The sequence below is a fragment of the Nomascus leucogenys genome, chromosome 8 (assembly GCF_006542625.1).
Source record: "Nomascus leucogenys isolate Asia chromosome 8, Asia_NLE_v1, whole genome shotgun sequence".
Classification (NCBI taxonomy): Eukaryota; Metazoa; Chordata; class Mammalia; order Primates; family Hylobatidae; genus Nomascus; species Nomascus leucogenys.
In genome coordinates, this window is record NC_044388.1 from 61,005,812 (window position 1) to 61,019,776 (window position 13,965).

A 13,965-nucleotide genomic window follows, 5' to 3' on the forward strand; every position below is an offset into this window, starting at 1 on the left:
ACTGTGGCTTGTTTATTATGCTAGGAGGAGTCTTCTATGTTGTATTGTTTGTGTGGTATGAAGCGACATTGTATGCCTGCTGTCCCTCTGGGACCCTCATGAAAAGGACATATTTATGTCCCTGCCTGTGCCCGTAAATGAATTGCCCCCTAAAGTAAATGTAATATATAAGCCAAGTCTGGCTCCAGAGTCATGCTATGTGCCTCCCTCTGGCTATAGAGGAAGTTACTCTTGTTTATCCAGAAGGCCAAATTTGGCGTGGCATTATTAGGTTGCAGGCAATATGGTAACGGGACCCAGAGAAGTGATTTTAAACAACAGAGAATGCCTCTGAGCCTGCTGGCTGCCAGGGAAAGTGTACATTACCTTACCCTTGAGCTCGGAGAACTTATATAAATGTAAAGAGAAGTCAGATCCTTTGAGAATTGGCATCATATCACTAGTTCGTGCAGGGGAAGTGGTTAAATTCATCAATGTGAAAATACATTTTCACTTCTATGGCATGGAAGTTGGAAAAACTAGAGTTTATTTTACTTTATTGCTCTAAATCAATCAGGAATTACTAAGCTCCCATGAGGAAACCAAATATGCAGGAAGTTAGCCACTTGACATGACTGCGGCCACATTACAAGCAAGACAATGAGACAGGACAATAGAGAAGGAAAGTCAGGTTGAAATTATATGGCTTCATGGCTGAACAATGCCATTTATTTCCTCTTTCTGAGGCACAGCTTCTGCCCATGAGCCATCAGTTCTATCCAATTCTTTTCTATTTCTCCAGGTTCTTCAGAATATTTGTGTCTGATGTCAGTTGTTAGCTCAATTGCATTGTTAGAGTTAAATAACACTGCTTTGAAGCCATGAACATCTGGATTAAAATGCAGACTCTGCTGCTTGCTGGCTGTGTGGCTTTATACAGCCTTTCTGAGCCCTGCTTGTTTTATGAAAACATCATACAATCTATATTAAAAAGTTAGATGGGCCTGGCACGGTGGCTCACGCCTGTAATCCCAGCACTTTGGAAGGCCGAGGCCCGCAGATCATGAGGTCAAGAGATCGAGACCAGCCTGGCCAACATGGTGAAACCTCGTCGCTACTAAAAAGACAAAAATTAACTGCTCATGGTGGCGTGCACCTATAGTCCCAGCTACTCAGGAGGCTGAGGCAGGAGAATCGCTTGAACCCAGGAGGCAGAGGTTGCAGTGAGCCGAGATTGCCCCACTGCACTCCAGCCTGGTGACAGAGAGAGACTCTGTCAAAAAAAAAAAAAAAAAAAAAAAAAAAAAAAGAAAAAAGTTAGATGACACCTGAAACACAGAGTAGTTTCATGGAAAGTGAAGATTTGAAAGCAGATCATCATTCTAAGATATGTCATGAGAAAAACAACTCATCAAAAATATTTTAAGAGAAAGCATTATTTTAAGAGAAAGCATTAAACTGAGGTATATTTTGTTAATTACTATCCTAAAACTTTTAGTGCTTACCACGTGTAACATGTTGGCATAATAGAAGACATAATTTTTCCCAAAGGCATCAAACTTGTCCTTGATACTCAAGTGAAGATATTGGTCAGATGTTACTGATTTTAACTTAAAATTCAGAAACAGAAATATGCCAGGCACTGTGGCTAACGCCTATAATCCCAGCACTTTAGGACGCAAGGCGGGAAGATCACTTGAGCCTGGAAGATTGAGGCTGAAGTGAGTCATGATTGCACTCATGAGAGAGAGAGAGAGAGAGACCCCATCTCAAAAAAATAGAGAGAGAGAAAAGAAATAATTTAAAGTTTCAAAAAGACTTCTGAACCTTAAAAAATTAAACGTAAGTCTATGAATACATAAGCAATAGTCTCATACTATTGTATGAGTGGTCTCTTCTTTTCTTTCTCTCCCAAGGATATCCTTCTCAGCCTAAAACACTTTTGTCGACACTTCGCCCAATATCCACCACATTTTACATCTGCTAAGAATTTTAACTGATATCGTCAGTTCAACCAACATTTCAATAATATACAAGGTGGAAGAATCAGGATTGATTCAGCCAATTCAAACTTTACATACTGAGGCATTTGCAGCAAATCTAGTAAACATCTTTGGATTTTCCAAAAACTTAAAGCAGTCTATTTGTTTGTGTCTCCCTGTTTGTTTTTTGTTGTTGTTTGTTTGTTTGTTTTTGAGGTGGGGTCTCGCTCTGTTGCCCAGGCTGGAGTGCAGTGGTGCAATCATAGCTCACAACAGCCTCCGCCTCCCGGGCTCAAGTGATCCTCCTACCTCAGCCTCCTGAGTAGCTGAGACCACACGTTTCATTCACCATATCATCTCAAAGCTTAAATAAGAGCCTGTCAAGCCCCAAATAAAGTTGGAGTAGGAAGAGTGATGTCAAACTTTTGAATAGTAAGTTTTAAACTGAGCATTCCAAGAAATAACTGGTGTTTTCTCTTCCTCTTGCTGATTGGAGAAACTGAAGGATGGAGCAATTAAAATTTCCCAACCCCATTCAGTGGAAAAGGAAACATACTGTGGAAAGAATTGCTAGCAATTGTAGTCAGTGTCCATCTCTACGGATTTGGTGTGGAAATTTACATTACAACAAGTGAAAAACAACTCACGGTAACCTCAATACAATGGGCATCGATTCTGCTTCCTTTGGTCATTTAAAAACAAATCTGGATCTGGATATATGTGCTTTAGAAACTGCAATTCGTCAACTTGGTTGTTACTATATGGCATTTGTAGAGCTTGACTTAGGCTTGTCTTAAAAAAAAAAACCTTCTTAAAACTGTATGCCTTTATCAGAAGTCGCCCCTCGGCTATTTACAAGTGCCATGGTTACAGACCTGCTAGACTGATGATATTCACATGCAGGAAACAATGCAAGGAAAACAGGATTTGCACGGCTCCGACTGCACTGGCCCAAGAATTCCAGGAAGTGATTGTACTTTATGAAACCGTCTGTGCTCCACTAGATTGTCTATAGCTTTTAAGGTCAAGTCCTATCACGGCGAGTTTGCAATGCCCTTTGTAACAAGGCAGAGTGTTTATGAAGCTGAGTACATGCTGTATTGTTTATCAGCCCAGGCAGTTGAAAGGTGCGATATTCCAATCTTGTGGTTCAGGATGGCACTGGGAATTGATCACAGGCTTTTCTGACACAGGCTTGGGATTAGTTCAAAGAGTCCCTGGCAACAGTGACCACGCGACAGTCCAGCACATGGAGAAAGTCACGAAGCCCACAGTTCCTAACAGGAGAGATGGGTTTGTGTGGGAGATCAATGTGGGGAGCACTGTGAGTTTATGTTTTAAGATCCCTGTGCTTCCTGCTGTGGCTGAGCAGTCTCCTTGGAGAGTGAAAGGTGCTGGCGTACAGTAACTGCTGATTCTGAGAGTACGGAAAGGAGAGTGAGACAACAATGGAATTTATTTCTTCGTAAGAGAGCTGGGAGGCAGCCAGGCATTCCAGGGCCTTGCTCTCGAATTCTTTGATTTCTCTACAGTGCATAATGACTAGAGACTCCTGTTGCCTCTGGACTCGGGGATACTGGAGCCGGACAGTGGACGCCCAAACTGCTCACGTTACTCCACAGCCCTGCCTAATTTTAGGCGCCAAGGCTGGACGTGACTGACCAGACCCCTGCTTGCTCCCTCTTCATGAATGATGTTGGTCCCTGAAGCTAGGTTAAACAAGCAATAGTCCATAGCTATTGTTAAGGACTGTTAAGGACGCTGTCGTGATGGAATCAGCTGGGCACTGGGCATCCTTTCCACTAGGAGTGATGGCTGCTAGCCAGGCATCTGTGAACTTTCTGGAGACATTTAGGTGTTGTGTACCAAAGTCATGGCACCTTACGGGCAAGCATGATATCTCCAATGTTTTCAGATGCATGGACTGAATGAACCTCAGTGAGTGACTGCTGATGTCAAATCAATCAATATAGATTTAATGAAGTCTCTTAGTTTATAAGTCAAATGACTTGCCATTAGGAACTGTTTCCTCAAGGATAACAAAATAAATAACAACAATGAAATACTTTTTATCCAGTTGCCACGTTCTGTGCCCCATACTGGTTTTTGAAGGTCTGGTTTTGCAATGTAGCATTGTATTTTATTGACTGAATTTTATTTTATTTCTAAATTCATAGGCATCTTGAGGTTCATCACTTAATAGGTACTCTGTGGACTAACATCACATAGTTATCATCAAGCCTTTTAATAAAACTGTTATTTTTTTCTAGTAGACTCATAGAGGACCATTGTTGGATGTCTTATAGGCATAACTACCTCATAAAGGGTTGCTAATTACTGGCCAAAACACTTAACTAAATAAAAATTAAAAGTGCCACTCATCAGGTAAGAAGAGTCCTGAAACCTCTGTTTTGGTCTTGACTGTCCCATTAACTCCTAGGAAATTTTACCTCCCCCAGTTACAGACATTGGGATAATCGTTCCCTGCCCCTTTGTTTTTCCTCTGCAAAAAGAGGTGCTATAAATATGTAATTGATGTCTAGGGGATTTCCCATCTATGAAGATTGAATCTCTAACACTTGGCCTTTAAGTCAGAAGACTCAGAGGTGTTTGAACCAGAGAAACTCCACCTTGAATAGGAGCTGGGTAAAATAAGGCTGATACTTGCTGGGCTGCATTCCTAGTAAGTTAGGCATTCTAACTCATAGGATGAGGTAGGAGGTCGCACAAAATACAGGTCATAAAGACATTGCTGATAAAACAGGTTGCAGTAAAAAAAAAAGCCTGCCAAAACCCACCCAGTCAAGACAAGAGTGACTTCTGGTTGTCCTCACTGCTACACTCCTACCAGCACCATGATAGTTTACAAATGCCATGGCAAAGTCATGAAGTTACCCTATAGGGTTTAAAAAGGGGAGGCATGAATAATACATGCCTTGCTTAGCATATCACCAAGATATAACCATAAAAATGGACAACCAGTAGCTCTCAGAGCTGCTCTGCTTCTGTACGCCATTCTTTTATTCGTTTACTTTTTTAATAAACTTGCTTTCACTTTACTCTATGGATTTGCCTCAAATTCTTTCTTGTGCAAGATCCAAGAACCCGTCTTGTGGTCTGTTACCCCTTTCCGGTAACATTTAGAGAGGGAAAGTGAAAGCTTCCTACAGGAAGTAGGAAAGTAGAGAAACAAATGAGGAAAAAAAAAAAAAAAAAACAAGGTATGAAAATTTGAGGAGAAATACTGCTATAGGGAGAAAAATAATTAATAATTATTTACTTTGTAAATATAAAGTATTATTTTTAATAATTTTTTCACATTTATTAAATCCTTAGAAAAATCCTAGGAATTTGATATTATGATTTTTTAATGAACAAATAAGGAAACTGAAGTTTGTAAAGTCTTTTTTTTTTTTTTTTTTTTGAGACGGAGTCTTGCTCTGTTGCCCAGCCTGGAGTGCAGTGGCATGATCTCAGCTCACTGCAAACTCCACCTCCTGGGTTCAAGTGATTCTCCTGCCTCAGCCTCCCGAGTAGCTGGGATTACAGGCACCCACCACCACACCCAGCTAATTTTTGTATTTTTAGTAGAGATGGGGTTTCACCATATTGGTCAGACTGGTCTCGAACTCCTGACCTCAGGTGATCCACCCACCTCGGCCTCCCAGAGTGCTGGGATTACAGATGTGAGCCACCGCGCCCGGCTTGTAAAGTCTTTAAATGACATGCCAAAGATACGTTTGATTAAGAAATTGAGTCTAAAACAAACCAAGCTCTTGGGCTCCAAAACTAGGGCCCCTAAAAGGATCCACCTGCAGGGAGGAAGTGTCTAATTGGAAAGAGGATGAACTAAAAGCACATTCAGTCTTGGTTTTTCTAGCTATACATATAATGTTCAGTCTTCTTTATGTTTTAGGTAGCATAAATACAAAAGGCCATGGGCCTTGCGTAAGAACGTTTTCTGATTTTAAACGTGCTAATTTTATTTTTTACCCTATTAAGGTATGTATACATGAGAGGGAAAGGAAATTATGGAGTTATTTATTTGAGGTGTATCTAAGTTTTTTTTAAAAGTACGTTAGAAATTATGAAAACTGTACTCTATGCCCTAATGCTCTCAATACATTTTCAGATTATGTAAATAAATACCTGGGCAAACTGCTTTATTTATTCAATGTTTATGCAGGTAGAGTTAAGAAAAATGCTATCTTTAGGCTTGGCATGGTGGCGCATGCCTGTAGTCCCAACTACGCAGGTGGCTGTGACAGGAGGATTGCCTGAGCCCAGAGGTTCATGTCCAGCTTGAGTGACATAGCAAGACCCCATCTCTCTCACTTGACAAAAAGCTGTATTTAAAAATTATAGGACGCAACAAAAGCAGTTATCAGAGAAAAAAATTGTTGATAGTTCTTACATTGGAAAAGAGGAAAGTCTTAAAATTGAGTGAACTAAATACTCAACCTAAAAAAATTGAAAAAGAACAGCACAATCAACCCAAAGAAAGGGAAAAAAAAGATAATAGAAATAAGCACAAAAACCAATAACACAGAAAGTAAAATTTCAAAAAGCTAAAAATTGTCCCTTAAAGCAATAAATGTTTGGTGATATTTACCCCCCAAAAAGGAAAGAATATGAAAACAAAAAGCATTAGGCATAAAAGAGAGAAGATACTTATTCTTTCCATAGATATTAGAAAGGAAAAATAAAAGAATATTATGAACAACTTTAGGCCAACAAGTTGTGCACAGATGAAATATATGTATTTGTAGAAAATATGACATAAAAATAACTTAAGAAAAACTAGAAATCCCCTGTATAGTAAAATCTAATTCAATCTGTAGTTAAAAATCTTGTCACACAGGAAATGCTGTGCCAGAAGAGTTTACTCATGCTACCAAATATCTCTTACATAAATTCAAGAACAGAAAAAAAAGAACACTTCCCAGCATATTTTATGAGAGTTGCATAACCTTGATATAAACGCTAGCCAAGGACAGAACAAAATAGGAAAACTACAGATCAGGATAATTCTAATTCACTACTTTAACAAGTTAAAAGAGATTAAACCATATAATTACATCTATAGTTGCAAAAAAGATGTTCAATAAAAGCAATAAACATTAATGATTACACTTTCATAAAAGTAGAAAGAAAATGAGTAAAAAGACTTAGAAAGGAAATGTCTTTAACTTCATAAAGAAGACCCACAAAATCCAGGGCAAATATGATATATAATAGTAAAAGTTACAAGTATTATTTTTAAGATTATGAACAGGACAAGGATAACCAGTCTTACAACTTCTTTTTCACACTGCAGTTGAAGTCTCAACTATCAAGACAAAACAAGAAAAAGAGAAGTTCTAAGAATTACAAGGAAAGAAATCAACTTCTTGTTGTTATTATTATTTGAGACAAGATCTCGCTCTGTGGCCCAGGCTGGAATGGAGTGGTGCCATCGTAGCTTACTGCAGCCTTGCTCCTAAGCTCAAGCAATTCTCCCATCTCAGCTTCCCAAGTAGCTGGGACCACAGGCAAATGCCACCATGCCTGGCTACTGTTTCTTTATTTTTGCAAGGACAGGGCTCTCCATATGTTACCCAGGCTGGTCTCAAACTCCTGGACTCAAGCAGTCCTTCCACCTCAGCCTCCCAGAGTGCTGGGATTACAAGCACGAGCCATCACACCCTGCTCAACCTCTCATTATTAACAGGTGATATTGTTTAAACAGATAAATATCAGCAAATAAATTATTTAAATTAAGAAAATTGACAAATTAATGAATAAACAAAAGCAATTTATACATATATCAAAAAATTCAGATAGAAAATGTAATTTAAAATATCTTTTACGAAAGTAATATATTATATAAAATACATAAACACACAGGAATAAATCTAAGAAAGGCATGCAAGACACCTATAGAGAAGGAGAGAGCTTTTTCAAGTTCAGTAAAGAACTCATTTATGGAAAAATATACCATGTTCTTGGATAAAACGATTCACATCATAAAGTTGTCCATCCTCTTCTAATGGACATAAACGTAAATGTAATTATCATAACAACTCCAACAGGTTTTTTCATGGAACATGTGGCAGGTTGATTTTGAAATTTCTATAAAGGGTAAAGGGTAATGGATGGCCAACATGTTCCTAAGGAAGAAAAACAAGGAGTTTGTCCCATTACATATTGAAACATTGTAAAACTATAGTTATTATTAACAATGGGATATTGCACATTAATAAAGAAATAGGCCAAAGCAACAGAATGGGACATTTAGAAACAAATTCACAGATATATGAAAATTTGGTTTATGGCAGGGGTAGTATTTGAGATCAATGAGAAAATGATAAACTATTCAACTAATGCACAATACACAAACACCAAATTCAAAGAGGATTAAGGCATAAATGTAAAAGCCAAAACCATATAATCCCCAAAAAAGAATGTAGGATAGTACCTATAAACAAAACTTAAAATGCACAACTCTGTAGAAGAAAATCGAAGAATTCAATGACTTTAAAAAGTCTTCTTTGTCAAAAGGGTGAAATAATTAACTATGGAGCAGCAAATATAAACAAATCACATATATAAAAGTAAATAAAATTTAGTTAATATTTTTATCTATCACTACTTCTAATTTGACTAAAGAGCTCCAAGCAATTATTAAGAAAAAGAGAAATGACCCAATAGAAAAATGGGCAAAAGACCCAAAAAAGGAATTCCAAAGAAAAGGAAACATATATGGCCCATAAATACATGGAAAGAAACTCAGCTTCATCATTAATCACAGAAGTACAAATACAAATCACAGTGAAGTTTTGTGATATTGCAATTCACACCCACCGGATTGGGAGTAAAACCAGACAGAAGCACATGTTAAGAGGATGTTGAGCAATGAGAATTGTCATCTACATCTGGTGGGAGTTTAAATATGTACTACAACTGGCCGGGTGTGGTGGCTCATACCTGTAATCCTAGCACTTTGGAAGGCCGAGGCCAGCGGATCATTTGAGGCCAAGAGTTCAAGATCAGCCTGGTCAACATTTACAAATGTTGCAAAAAAACCCCATTTACAAAAAATACAAAGATTAGCCAGGCGTGGCCGGGCGCGGTGGCTCACGCCTGTAATCCCAGCACTTTGGGAGGCCGAGGTGGGCAGATCACGAGGTCAGGAAATCGAGACCATCCTGGCTAACACAGTGAAACCCCGTCTCTACTAAAAATACAAAAATTAGCCGGGTGTAGTGGCGGGCACCTGTAGTCCCAGCTACTGGGGAGGCTGAGGAAGGAGAATGGCGTGAACCCGGGAGGCGGAGCTTGCAGTGAGCAGAGATGGTGCCACTGCACTCCAGCCTGGGCGACAGAGCGAGACTCCGTCTCAAAAAAAAAAAAAAAAAAAATTAGCCAGGCGTGTTAACATGCACCTGTAATCCCAGCTACTGGGGAGGCTGAGGTGGGAGGATGGCTTGAGCCCAAGAAGTCAAGGCTGCAGTGAGCCGTGATAGCAGCATCGCAGCACTCCAGCCCAGTGACAAGTCAGACTCTGTCTCAAAGACAAAAAAGGAGAGTAAATAAATTCATAGGAAGGATTATTGTGCAACAGTGAAAATTTAGTGAGCTACAGGCACAGGCATCAGCAGGATGACTTCCCAAAACATAATTTTGAGCAAGAGGAGCAAGTCCCAGGAAAATATAAATAAAAAATTTCAAGTTATATAAATTCCCCCCAAAGAAAAAACTAAACTATATTTTGTTTTGGGTTATATACACGTGTGTTAAAACCATAAAGAAAAGCAGGAAATGATGAACACAAACTTCAGGAGAGTGGTTACCTCTGATGAGGGGCGAGAGAAGCAGTCTTTGAGGTTTACCCAGAAAGATTTAAGGTGTGGCATATATTCCATTTCTAAAGCTTGGTGTGGGCATGTGGGTGTTCATTCTATCAATATTCTATCAATATTCTTTTTTTTTTTTTTTTTTTTTTTTTTTTGAGACAGAGTCTCACTCTCTCGCTCAGGCTGGAGTGCAATGGCAAGATATCGGCTCACTGCAAGCTCCGCCTCCCGGGTTCACGCCATTCTCCTGCCTCAGCCTCCTGAGTAGCTGGGACTACAGGTGCCCGCCACCACACCTGGCTAATTTTTTGTATTTTTTTTAGTAGAGACAGGGTTTCACCATGTTAGCCAGGATGGTCTCGATCTCCTGACTTTGTGATCCACCCACCTCAGCCTCCCAAAGTGCTGGGATTACAGGTGTCAGCCACCGTGCCCGGCCTATCACTATTCCTTAGAGTGCAGTTGTATTTTAGATTCTTCTGTGTATGTGTGATATACTCCACAATGAAAATAAAATACTTACCATGGCCTTCTCATGTCCAGAAACCCCTCGAAATACCCTTATCTTTTACCGCTGGACCATTTGGGTGGGAAATGTTTACAAAGCCCTATCTTAAGCTTCATCAATGTGAAGGATTAGTTTTAAGATTTGAGCGAACAAGATGATAGAAAATGAGCACACTGGCTGCCCAGGTGGGCACAGAGGCTCAGAGGATAGGAATTTAGTGAGCGCCACTGTCAACATACTTCACATAGTTGGCAGTTTTGCCTAACATGGTCTCTGCCGGCAGAATTGCCACAAGTTGGAAATCCCACATCAGTCACCACTTCCTCGGGGACATTAGTTGTTCATGTAAATTCCGAACAATGGAAGCTGGCTTTTAATCCATACGGAAATGGAACACAAAAACAGAGCCCTAGAAGTGGAGTGTGAGTGCTGAGGATTTTCCTAAGCCTCTTCCCTTCCACATGTGTTGATGTGTGATGTGTTGGTTAAGTATTTGGAAAGCACATCAGGTTTTAGTAATTTTTTTTTCTCTAAAAAGAACAATTCGCTCTTAGAAGAATGACAGTTTTCTTCCCTTATTACATGAAATCAGCCTCTGACCCCCTAAAAAGCAGAGATCTTTTGTAGGGATACACACAAGTGTGGAAAACTGAAAAGCAGAACTGGTAATAATGGACAGAAAATTAAAGAAAGCTGTCACCTCTGGCAAGGGGAGGGAGGAGGACATGATCATGGAGATTTACCAGGCGAGGAAGGTGGTTCTGAAATACTGGCAATATTCTAGTGCTTAAGTGTTATTCTTTAAATGGCACATAAACGCTTTATAGTCTCCTTTGTATATATTGTATATTTCACAATACATTTTTGTTTTATTTTGCCTGAAGTTCTATCTAGTTGCAAAAAAAAAAAAAAGCAGAAGTAAAAAAAAGTGTTCCCAAAGAACCAGGATCAGAACGAAGTAGACCAGTAGGAGAGAGATTTTTCTTTTTTTTAATTTTTAATTTCTAATTTTTGTGGGTATATAGTAGCTGTATATATTTCTAGGTTCCAAGAGGTGTTTTGATACAGGCATGCAATGTGACACCAGCAAATCACAGAGAATGGGGTATCCGTCTCCTCAAGCATTTATCCGGAGAGAGATTTTTCATGTACACCAGTACTCTTCAGGTTTCAGACTTTCAAATACATAACTTTCAAGAGATGTTTTGAATGTTTTCCCTTGACCTTGAGAAAGAAAAGCATTTGCTGAGATGTTGCCTATTGAGTGAAAGGGAGGGGAATCCTAGAGGAGAGGCCACTGAGTTTGCCACCCAGTTGACGCATAAGAAGCAACTTGAGAAGGACTCCAAAAGCAGCAGGTCAGCAAGTGGAAACCAGCATTGAATCAGCTGAATGGGTACCTGGAAGTGGGGAGAATGTTAAGTGCCAGTTTGCCTGCAATTGCCCCCGCTATGTATTCCTGTCCCAGAGCAATTATTAACAGCACTCCTGTTAGTGGCAGCAAATTCGTATGGGTCTGCAGCAACCTCAGCTCTCGCCTCCTCAGAAGAAAGCATTCGACTGAGGGGCCTATAGCAGAGTGAGAGACTGAGGCAAGTTTGAGAGCGAGTGAAAGTTTATTAAACAGCTTCAGAACAGGAACAAAAGGAAATAAAGCACCCTTGCGAGAGGGCCAAGTGGGCAACTTGAGAGATCAAGTGCACTATTTGACTTCTGACTTGGCACGTTTCTGAGGAGTTGTGCCTCTTCTCCCCTGAGCCTTTCCTTAGGGCAGGCTGTCTGCATGAGCAGTGTGACCTGCCAGCGCGCGGGAGGAACCACAGGTGCAGTGCGTTTACTGGAGCTGTGCTCATGCTCACCTGAAGCATTCTTCCCTTATCAGTCGAGCGTTCCCATAAGGTCATATCCAGTTAAACTCTGCCATTTTGCCTCTTAGTTTACAGGTGTGAGCCCACTTGCCCAGCTCCTGAGATCTTACTGGGAAGCTGCTGATCAGCAGTTTCCATTGAGAGACTGCCTTTCCCTGTGTGGGTTGCAACCTATTATTGTTTTAGAAAGACAATTAACAACTACCTGACCATCACCTGACGGTTGTCTGACTTTCCCATGCAGGGGAGTGGGGAAGCCTCTCTTGCTCTGCTCATCTCTGCCTGACTACCTACTGTAACACTTCTGTCACTTTCAAAAGTGTCCCAATTTGACCATAAATAACGTGGTTAACCTGTACATAAAGGAAGAAATGTAATGTGCTGTGGGAGGAGAAGGGCTCATCTAGGAAGATCTCTTAAAAAGGGACTATCTAGGGCTTAGATGCTGTGGCTCTAATTGGCAAAGAAGTGTGGTAAAACTTTTAAAAATATATTAAAGAGAGGAAAAGAAGGAGAGACGGAGGAGGAGAATTATTTTTGTGTTTATTTCGATCTATACCAAAAAAAAGAAAAACACAATGGAAGTAGTTATTTCTTTGACCAACTTTTCTTCTGCTTTGAGCTTCTGAAGAGCATGCCTGGGCTTTCTTTCACCTCAATTTCGTTTTCATCCGAGTTGAGTAAAAGATATATGGAAACTGGCATTATCTAAGTTGATTTAGAGATTAGGGTGAGTTCATTTCCAGCTCTTCATCTTGCCTGTGGAGGAAAGGCTGGAAGCTTCCTACTCTTTCACATCACAGAGCTTGTGACCTGTAATTTTTGCTATTTCTCAATCTGCATTCTTGTGGCTTTGTTCATTAATGGAATGCTGTAATTTACGAGCTTTCCTCTTTCGACCCTTTAAGAGAACTTTAGCAGCATTCTCTAATTTTATTAACAAAAGAAACTATTTTTAGGAACGATGATCACATAAGGCTGAACCCAGACCATCCCAAGCAGATGTTGCGGTTCTGCAAGTGGTCCCGTGAGGTAGTTGCTCCAACACGTGGTCTCAGCTCAGAAGTCATTGTTTTTGCAAACGTTGTCCTTAAAGGAGGAACAAGGTGCAGAACTTTTGTTTCTCTTTTCCTTTCTTTTGAAATATCAATTTGCCTATAACCATATGGTAAATAACAATCTATAGGAAAAAGGGGAAGCGATGGAGAGTTAAACAGAGGAAGGAGTAAGCGGAAAAAGTAACAGGTCACACAGAAACTAGGAAACTACAAGTTATAATAGTGATGGTTCCGTTTTCTTCCTGCGTCTGGGATTTCGAAACGGGCTAAATTGGGATGGGTAAGATCTAACTGGGATTCCCCCGAGATGCAACATCTTTATGAATTTGTGGATGGGACCAGATAAGCAACTCGTGGAGGAAGGAGATTCAAATGAGCAGATTTCAGTATCCTTCAGGCAAACCCAGCCTTGAGTATTTCTCAGGCTTTGGAGATCCCAGGAAAAACGTAAATGATGGAGTCACTAGGAGATAAACAATGTAATTTGACTCAAGAGAATGGGTAGAAAATCAGACACCCTAGGAGAAAAAAAACAACCTGCTATTTGTAAATTTATTCATGGTGGTCAAGATAAATAACAGCAATCGGTTTAGTTACACAGAGGAAAACTTCATTTACTGGTCCCAGGCATGCTAAGCTCTGCACACCGATTTCCTGGGTGCAGGAGGATCACCTAGAATTATTGTAAAAAGTTGCATCATATCCAAGAGGTATTTGTCAGCAAAAAGACTCACA

At 40.0% G+C, this 13,965-nt stretch overlaps 1 long non-coding RNA gene across 1 annotated transcript; it reads right to left on the reverse strand.

The window, feature by feature from the left end:
- Window positions 1–509: 509 nt before the first annotated feature.
- LOC105740243 lies at window positions 510–3,137 on the reverse strand. Its single transcript, XR_001116265.2, has 2 exons — window positions 2,837–3,137; window positions 510–1,250 (listed from the first exon to the last, which is right to left on the reverse strand). It is a non-coding gene; the product is annotated as an uncharacterized LOC105740243 (long non-coding RNA).
- Window positions 3,138–13,965: the final 10,828 nt, after the last annotated feature.